This window comes from Alosa sapidissima, chromosome 16, assembly GCF_018492685.1.
Source record: "Alosa sapidissima isolate fAloSap1 chromosome 16, fAloSap1.pri, whole genome shotgun sequence".
Taxonomy (NCBI): Eukaryota; Metazoa; Chordata; class Actinopteri; order Clupeiformes; family Clupeidae; genus Alosa; species Alosa sapidissima.
Genome location: NC_055972.1, coordinates 30,751,425 through 30,759,838, shown reverse-complemented (window position 1 = coordinate 30,759,838; position 8,414 = coordinate 30,751,425). Strand labels below are relative to the sequence as shown.

General features: G+C 40.8%; 1 long non-coding RNA gene across 1 annotated transcript; it reads right to left on the bottom strand.

The window, feature by feature from the left end:
- Positions 1 to 267: 267 nt before the first annotated feature.
- Positions 268 to 1,117, bottom strand: LOC121684897. Its single transcript, XR_006023212.1, has 3 exons — positions 1,049 to 1,117; positions 521 to 937; positions 268 to 440 (listed from the first exon to the last, which is right to left on the bottom strand). It is a non-coding gene; the product is annotated as an uncharacterized LOC121684897 (long non-coding RNA).
- Positions 1,118 to 8,414: the final 7,297 nt, after the last annotated feature.

Sequence of the window (8,414 nt, the reverse complement as noted above, 5' to 3'; positions counted from 1 at the left end):
ACTGAAGTCACTGCAAGAAAAGCAAGAAATTGAACATTCTACAAAACTCTTATCAACTGTACCTAGTCAGTCCAAATTTCAAAGAGGTCATTGCCATGAGAGAAGTAGGCCAAGCTATTTACATGACTAAGAATTTCCCCAAGGGCAACCTGAACATTTCTACGTAAAGTAGTTATTCGCACGCACACACACACGCACACACACACACACACATAACGTATATCTACATATAAAATATTTTTCAATAGATGGCAAAATCATCTTCCTTTTCGAAGAAACCTGTAGAGTTTCCTATTACCATCCACTGACACAGCAAGCATCTTGGGTGAACAGGCAGGGCAGCTTAAAGGTGTTCCACAGGACAGCTGATCCTCTTCGAAGCGGCAATAGCTGTACTCCAGAAAGCTTCGCTGAAGAGTGTCCCCACACACAGGTCCTGACTGAAAGAGGTATTCAATTAATAGCTTTTCACATGTCTGCAAATGTGAAGACAAATATATGAAATATGGTAAACACATACCCTTCCACCACATCTTGTTCGATGTTCAAGGAGCTTGACAAAAGCCTGTCTAAACAGGGTTGGGGCTATAACTTTAAGCTCCTGGAACGTACTAAAAATATTGAAAGTGTACAATGTGTCGGAGCTGATGGAGGCAGGCCAATATCCACTGGCAAGGATGTCTTTAAATTCAGGAGACCACTGCTGGTTGCAATTTTTGCAAGCAAACAGGGGCTCGTGCAAATCATAACGTCCTTTACAAAACGCTGCACAAAGGATGGCCCACATTATGGGTCTGCAGGAGACACTGCAGATGGAAAGGCCTTGGCTCTTTCCATCTTTGTGCAGCCTTTTGCTGCCTAAGAGTCCAGGAAGTGGAAGATGAAGCCGTGGTCATCCCAGGCACATCCAAAGCCTCCAAGAGTTCCATGTTTCTTTCTGCAAAGACAATATGAATTTAGATCAACAGCATAATGTCATGATTTCTCCAAAACCGTAGACTGATATGCTGGGAAGCCACTTCTTCAAATCTAAGAATAATAATGCTACCCTGTCAGAGCCATTGACAGACATCCCAAGTCTCCCGGAAGTTCCGGGAGTCTCCCGCATATTGATAGCGGCTCCCTGACGCCCGCAAATTAGATAAAATCTCCCGGAATCTAGAGTGAGCGATCAAGAGCGCGCATGCGAGACCGCGTGTGCATCTGAGTGTAGCGCGCACACGAGGGGAGAGAGAGGTGGTGCGTGTGTGTCTGAGTGCATCAAAGACAGAGAGCATCCTGATTGGCCTGTTTCGCTAAATCAACCAATCAGTTTTCAGTGTAGGCGGGCTTTTATGTCTTTTCTCCCGAACTTAATTAATCAGTTCAGTAGAAACAGGAGCGTCATGGTAGAGTCAGTGCCTCAAAAAAAGGAAAATGTAAGACCCATTTCAAAGTGTAGGCTACCCTTGTCTCATAAGAGTAAAACATAATGATGGACCTAGTCTTGCACGCTGCACTGTTTGTAAACAGTGACTTTAGCATTGCCCACAGCGGGTTAAATGATTGCAAAAGACATGTTGAGGTGAGTTTAACAAGTGTCAATTCATGTGCATATTATTCAGGCCTATAGCCTACTAGATGGCTAGTTGCCAAGGCTACATGAAAAGACCAAACTACCAAAATCTACATATTTTATTTTCACAATTTCTATCTATAGGCCTTCCTTATTTGTTGTACTGACATTATTGTATAGGCTAAAGTTTTTTTTTTTTTTTTTTGTGATGCCTCCCTGAAATGACTTTTTGCAAGTTGGGATGTCTGCATTGATGTGATGCGTTTGGATGGACTTCAAGGTTTCCACCTCATAATTGACAATTAGTCCATTCAGGACTCCCCATATGGCCCCTTAGATAGATAGATAGATAGATAGATAGATACTTTATTGATCCCCAGGGGAAATTCAAGGTCTCAGCAGCAGCATACATACAACACAAACACATTATTTAACAGCAGAAAGAGTAATTAAAGTATATAATATAACTGAGGGCTTGTATCTCCACAACATCTTCCTTGACAATTATGGTGCTGGGGGAGATGGGTTTAAAGAAGCCCTCATGGATGGACTCTCTATTGTGCAGGACTAATTGCTGGTGCCCTTGCACATCACAGCTTCCACAAAACCACTGCAGTGGAAGGCAGTCTCTGCATCTAGTAGGGTATCAGAGAGAAAAGAAAACTTGGCTCAATTTTAAGACCGTCATTCATCATATGGCATACATATTTACTGTATGCAAGATCGGTATTCATTGAGCACATTTACAACTACAGATTAACTGGGTGAATTCTCATCAACACTACTAATAGATATCACTGATGGAGAGAGGTGTTGAGGGTCTGACAAGGTTAAGTGAGTTGACGTCAGCATGAACAATTCTGATCCACTCTATTCTAATAATAGCTTTTTACCTTAGAATGGAAAAAAAATTCATCTGGTTCATCTGTTACCACCAGAATACACAAGACAACTGAGTGCCAAGAACAGGCAAGTCTCACATACTAGCCAGTTAAATGGACCAAGGCTACACCACTAACAAACAATAACTACCATGTAGCATTTTCTAAGAAACAACATGGACCAGACATGAATGACTTCCCACCTAATAACAGCAGCCTCGTTGCAATGGCTGCACAAAGGATGGCCCACATTATGGGTCTGCAGGAGACACTGCAGGTGGAAAGTCCTTGGCTCTTTCCATCTTTGTGCAGCCTTTTGCTGCCTAAGAGTCCAGGAAGTGGAAGTGGAAGTGGAAGATGAAGCCGTGGTCATCCCAGGCACATCCAAAGCCTCCAAGAGTTCCATGTTTCTTTCTGCAAAGACAATATGAATTTAGATCAACAGCATAATGTCATGATTTCTCCAAAACCGTAGACTGATATGCTGGGAAGCCACTTATTCAAATCTAAGAATAATAATGCTACCCTGTCAGAGCCATTGATGTGATGCGTTTGGATGGACTTCAAGGTTTCCACCTCATAATTGACAATTAGTCCATTCAGGACTCCCCATATGGCCCCTTAGTGAACCTAGAAATGTTGAGTGCCCTATGACTGATTTGTCATCCATAGGCCTAGTGAATGAAATAATACTTGGCTGCTACTGGTTGTAATTTGCATAATTTGGAATTAATTTATCCATTAATTGTAGTATTGCAGTGTTTGCAGAATTGCAATAAATTATCCATGGAAATGAACAGGATTTGGATGGCATTACAGCATTCGCCCTGAAGTTGTCATACAAATTATGCAAGTTAAGACTGGTCCCATTCTCCATATCACTTTGCTTCCCATGTGTACTGCATCAAGTATTAGTAGTGGGTGGGGGGTGGGGTGGGGGGTTCAAAGGGGCAGATTTCAAAATATCTATATATACATATCTGCACGAATCAGCTGTGGCACACCCAAGCTCATAGACCAAGGTATACAGTAGGTCATCTCCATGATGACACTCAGTCTCACAGATTCTCGCAGTGTGACACACTCCATACAGTTACAGCGGCGGCAACATAGTGCTGTCCAAGCCTAAGAAAGGCAAAGTTCACACAGATTTCAAAGCGAATGGACTTAAAAGTACTTATTTACTTTGCCAACCACAGCAAGCGATAGACCTGTGTGTTTATTGTGCTAAAAATATCGAGTTTTCAAAATTGGCATCAGGATTAATTACGCGTCTCATGGTGATGACAGCGCTCGAGAGAGAAAGGGAAAAGAGAGAGAGATGGATGTATAGGGAGAGATAGAGACAGCGAGTGAGAGATATAGGTAGAGATGTTTTTTATAGGGAGGGAGAGGTGGATGTATAGGGAGAGAGAGAGAAAGTGAACAATTGAGAGAGATACAGGAAGTGAGAGAGAGTGAGTGAGTGAGAGATGTATAATGAGAGAGAGAGTTTGGCTCTTAAAAGTGCCTTTGGTAAAGTTAGCAAAATGCCTTAGTAGAGTTGACAAAATCTGGAAAAGTATCCAACAACAAATCTGCAATAAATAAATAAATAACTGACATTGGTTTCAGCTATCTAACATGATTTAAAAACACAAAAATGCTTTTTTTTGTAATGTTATAAAATCTCTTCATTTGCAGAGACTGTAAGCTGAAACATTTTGATGCGCCTTGACTGGACCTTGATTAGATGGCAGCTTACGAGTGAAAGGAATCTGTAAACTTTTAAGAAAACCAAATGCATTTTGAGTGTGTTTAAATCATGTTTATGTGGCTGACGACAAAGTCAATTTTATAAGGCAAACATGTCTTAGAAGCCAGGGATCCCTTTAAGAAATAGGCCTAAGGCAGCCTAGGTCAAAGTAGCAATTCAACTGTAAATCCAGCACCATGAGATATTTATAAGAAATGAAGGTAACTTAGCCTACTTTAATATCTAAACGTAAGACAGAGTATGTTAGCCTATGCCTGCACTCTATATTTAGTGAGGGCAACTTTCAGGACAGTGATACTAACATAGGCTATGACCATGCAGGTTTTAGCCTTGCATGGGTTAAGGAGAGGCTGGGTTGAAAACGGTTGAAAACAAAGCCTATCATTCACTTTTTTTAAGGTTTTTTTTTAAGACAAGTTAATCAATACTTATCAAACTCTTACACAATTTTATGTCACAAAATCAATAACAAATTTGTCATATTTTAATCAAAATTCAGAGCACCATGTGAAGTCATGGCCTACCTGCTTCGCGAGACGGTGGTCGGTGGCTCAAAGAGAGACACGTGACCAATTAGGCCTAGGGTAGGGTGGGGGTGATCACATCACGAAAAATGGTTGCGGCACATTATCGTTATCAGATCACGATAAAACACCATAGCATCCTGGATGTTGTAAGACTTTAGCCCTATCATGTTTTTCGACCTGTTTCAGCCCTAAGCCCTAAGATTTTACAACGCCACTCGCATGAGGCGAAGACAGTGGAAAAACTCAAAACAAAATTTCTCCCCTTCTGTCATCTAATGTGAGGTCATCATGAAGATATGCAGGCGTGCTGTGATCACGATCCACGACTTTTCGACCTTAAGCTGGCTTTGCAATAAAAGACGACTTCTAAGATAGGCCTACATTCATTGTGAGCTGACATGTAGGCTAAAGTAGGCCTAGACCTAAAGAAATGGCGTAGAACAGGCCAATTGCATTTGAAATCGCATGGTTTCATCTTTTGCTAAAAATGATAGAACTTGAGGTGAAGGCAAATTTCTCCAGTTAGCACTCATAGCGGCGGCGTTATGCACCGCGCATTAAAATATGCCTACATAGGGTAGGGAACTGTTGTCGTTTCTCAACTTTAAGCTTTGCAAGCAAACATTATGTGTAGCGGCAAATGCGCAGTAGTTTTGCAATCAAGCCTTCATTAATTCAAAAGAAGACAAGGTGGTCTCACAGCTTGATTTAGGCCATCATGGGAAAAAGTAGCGTGTTGCGATCACGATTCACGACTGCTTATCCTTAAACTGACCTTATTGCAAACAAACAACAAGTAATTAACCTTTTATTATATTACCTTTTATTATGCGCCTATTGCAGTGACAGGGACACTGTACTGCAGATGTTTTCCTTTGCATGAATGGTAAATTGAGTTCCTGACTCACCATGGTTGTTAAAGATCCCATGGCACTTATCGCAAAGAGTAGATGGTAGGCTATACATTTGATGTTTGCTAACATCGTTAAGTTATGGTGATTCACTAGTCCCCTACAGTATTTTGAAGGAAGGAACCAGTTCTGTATGCATTATTGTAACAGATGGGCTAGGTTATTGGTAAAGTGGTTGAATAGCATGCTACACACACGACACACACACAAACACATAAACACACATACACACACACATGCACCCACACATACAAACACACCTACATACACAAACACACACACAAAAAAACTAACCGACATGCAGGCACACACACTCAATAAACAAACACAGAAGCACACATATACACAAAAACAACCACACACTCTGCACACACTCAATTACAAACGAAAAAAAGGAACAAAGTAGGAAATGAACACAATTTGACAAACGTGACTTATTTTTGTGGATAAAAATGTGCTGGACTGGGCGGTGGTCATATTTTGTACCGCTCTGCGGTACATCTAGTTAAATAGCCTTCCAACAGGTTGAAGTGGTGCTTTGCTACCAACGTTATTGAGTGGTTGAGTGTCTCGCGCAGACGTGCGCATGCATTGAATGAACGTTCCACCACTTTATTGTGTGCCTCTGTTTGATGATACCAAATTAGCAATTTCCTCCTGATTGCAGAAACGTTTGTTTCTTTTTCTGTCGGTATGCGGTGCCTTGATCAATTGCGCAGCAAATTATCAGACGAAGCATCGGGCATAATTTCACTCCGTGGCTCCGCAGACAAGCAGTGTCCACGTTGCGGACCAGTGCCAGTCTGCGGCCCATAATGTGAGAAACGCTGGCTACATATTAAGGCCTGTTTACGGTATGTTTTAGCAGGGGTTTCGCCTGGAAGGCTCTATAGAAATCTGGCACCCTATTGAACAAAGTTAAACTGAGAGAGCATGCCGTTCACAGACACCTGAATGAACGAGTTCAGAGTAACATTCATCAGGCAGTAAGTAATACAGCACGTTCAGTTCACTGAACTCGTTCGCCCAAATAATGAACGAGTTCATGAAATATCGTTCAATGAACGCGTTCAGGCACAACACTGTGTGTGTCCTTGTCATTTGATTACTGCAATTATAGTTGCTTAATGTTGAAAAGACCAGAAGTGGATTAACAGATTGAAAAAATGAGGCAGATATAGGGTTCTGTCAAACAACTAAATTAAGAAAATAGTTGTATTATGATGTTCATCAGAGGAGCACCTCACAACTACCGATAGAATAACATGAGGATAGGCTATCATATCATATACATTGTATGGTGAGGTACAGTAATGACATGGGGCTTATATCTAGGATTATATATAGTTGCCTACTTACTTTCCACCCAAGTTTGCTTCCTGATACTACTGGCAGGTTGGCTCCTTGTATCAAACATGGGAAACCTTTTTGTCATCAATAGACCCACCCAAGTATATGTTATATCCCTAGAGTTATATCTTATTAAGTATTTCACTATCAGTTGAAAATCAAATGTACTACTCTGTAACAGAAGGGGCACAAAAGCCCTTTTCATGTCTTGTAGGCCTACTTTTTAACTCATTGTCAAATGTAAATTTCAACTATAATTGAGCCTTTTTCACTCATTTCAGAGTGTATGTACCTTACCTGCATGTGTGCACCTGTGTGTCCTATAATCAGATGAACCTTCAGATGTGGAGGTGGACATGGTCCCTGAAGCTCAGGACCCCCAACCAGACATTTCCCCTGAAGATGTGGTGTCTGTGATCCTGAAGAGGGAAAACAGTCTGCGGCACAGCCAGAGACATGCTCAGCGCAACGGCAGGTTGGTTTCTCTCTCTCTCTCTCTCTCTCTCACACACACACACACGCGCGCGCGCACACATCTCTCTCACACACACAACATATATTTTTTAAGATATAAATATGAAGAGACAAATATTTTTTTAACAAAAACACATTGCCCACAATTATTGGCACCCCTGCTTGTAATTACTTCTTAATCCTCCCTTTGACAATAAAACAGCTCGTAATATTCTGTAACATTCCGTAATATGGCATACCATATAGTTGGAGAATACAAACCAAGGGATTTAAGACCATTCATCTTTACAAAATATTCCCAGATCATCCAGATTCCTAGGTCCACGCTTGAGCATTCTCCTCTTTCACTCACCCCTCTGTTTTTCTATGGACTTTAGATCAGGGGACTGAGATGGCAATGGCTGAAGCTTGATTTTGTGTTCAGTAAACCATTTTTGTTTTGATCTGGACGTTTGTTTTGGTTCATTGACCTGATAAATGATCCAATCATGACCCACTTATTGTATAGTGTCTTGGCAGAGATTGACAGATTTCCATTGGAAATGTTCAGGTTTTTCTTGGGGTTCATGATACCGTGTACATGGGTGTAAGTTTAGATAGGAACCATGGTGACTAGTCACCATCAATATTCAAAGAGTTTGGTTCCAAAAAGCTATATTCTCAATTTTAATGAATTTTCAGAAATATTTTTTTACATTATCACTCAATCAAAACAACACAGCTGCAATTTTATTTTATATTTTAATGTTATAGCTGAAATAATTGAACAACATGACTTAATAATGTTTTTAAAAATGTAGATATATTGTTTTGGAACCAAACTCTTCATTTTCACCAATATTTTAGTGAACCCTTTTGGGCTATTTGGACCAATTCCGATGGCCAGGACGCGTATTTACGGATCCTAATATGGCCACACCAAGACCCGCCTTACTCAAATACGTGATTTCACCTTTCCGA